This window comes from Diachasma alloeum, unplaced genomic scaffold (genome assembly GCF_001412515.2).
Source record: "Diachasma alloeum isolate Michigan unplaced genomic scaffold, Dall2.0 Dall_scaffold_00965, whole genome shotgun sequence".
In the NCBI taxonomy this organism is placed as follows: domain Eukaryota; kingdom Metazoa; phylum Arthropoda; class Insecta; order Hymenoptera; family Braconidae; genus Diachasma; species Diachasma alloeum.
In genome coordinates, this window is record NW_021681082.1 from 115370 (window position 1) to 117139 (window position 1770).

The window sequence follows — 1770 nt, forward strand, 5'->3', positions numbered from 1 at the left end:
GGAAAATTTCGACCGTGCTGAAGAAAATATTATTTTTCTACTCAACCCTGATCAATAGACGACTTTTATCACCACGAGAGTTAACTAGAAGAGTTACTTGAGGCATAAAAAAAAATTCAGCAAAAGATTTGCGCTTTTAGGGTATATTTCCTATGGAGTGAAAATTGTTGTGAGGTAATCGCTCATAGCGCGCCTAGTGACGGGTTAAAACAGACAATTGGATTTGTTATTTCTAGTGATTTCTTCAATTTCAATCAACTTTTTTCAGAATTGAACATTTGATTTTGGAATTTTGATTCTTGACTATCTCTGAATCTATTCTCGATTTTTTTAATAGTTGACAGTTGCATTTTTTATTCTCTATTATCTTTCAACCAACTCAATTTTTTGGAAAATTAAGAGTTGGATTTTTGATTCGCAATTGCCTCACAATCTACTCTCACCTTTTTTGGGAATTGAAAGTTGAATTTTTTTATTCATGAAAATATGATTTTTTACTCTTAATTCTCTCTCAATCTACTTGAAATTTTTTGTAAAAGTTGAGTTAGATTTTTTGCTTCCAAATGGAAGCCCTGATGTATTCGTCAAATCTGAAATTTTCATTTTTTGTGCCAGGGTGAGTAATTTTGGTCTTAGGAGTTCGAATATCATGCAGTTTTTAGATCATGTCCGTATATATGTNGCCAGGGTAAGTAATTTTGGTCTTAAGAGTTCGAATATCATGCAGTTTTTAGATCATTTGAGTTTTTTTCAAATTTAGTTTTTCGAGGATCATTCAAAAAATAATCACTTNATAGTTGAAATACGATCGTGTGCCTTTCGCATACTCCTCTACTTCCAACACATTCAATGTGTGTGTCAGCACTCAATGTGTAGTTTCTCTCATCACAAAAACTGGTAAATTGATTCCAAATTGTCTTCTTCATTTTCTCCGTATTGACAGGAATATTCCCCTTTACTTTTTCATCAATGGTTTTCAGGGAATGAACTCCGAATCTACTCATTTCGAGTAAAAATCGTCGGATTACCACAATTGAATTCAATCTGTCAGCTTGACGAGGGGTTAATTCGACTGCATAATGTTTTGTTTTTTATATAGCAACTACCAGACAAAATTATCAGTTGAAAACCCTGTAGCATATACCACGTGATCCCACGCTTATACCACGTGACAGTCAACCCAAGGTTGACCCATAGTCAGCCCAAATTTGACCCGTGGTCNCTAAATCTAAATTTCAATTCTATTTGAATTTATTGAATGCCTAAAGGCGGCGTGCTGAGTTGAATTTGGAGTGAGAATTTCCGTGGTTCCCGGTAGCTTAGTTGGTAAGAGTGCCCGGCGCGTATCTGGGAGACCCGGGTTCGAATCCCGGCTGGGCGAATCGGAATTTTTTCTCTCTAAATTTTAATTCTATTTGAATTTATTTAATGCCTAAAGGTGGTTAGGCGGCGTGCTGAGTTGAATTTGGAGTGAGAATTTCCGTGGTTCCCGGTAGCTTAGTTGGAAGAGTGCCCNTATTGTTACTTGGTATCGATACCACAAAGTATCGCGTTGGAAAATATCGGTACTCGTAATATCGATCTTTTTAAAAATTGTGGATGACATTGGCAAATAGNTTCTTAGAATTTTTTTTTTTTTTTTTCGAACCCGGGTTCGATTCCCAGCTGGGTGTAGCGGAAATTTTTTCTCTCTAAATTATAATTCTCTTAGAATTTTTTTTTTTTTTCATTGGTATTGTGTAATACCACAAGAGCTTCAAAATTATCGGG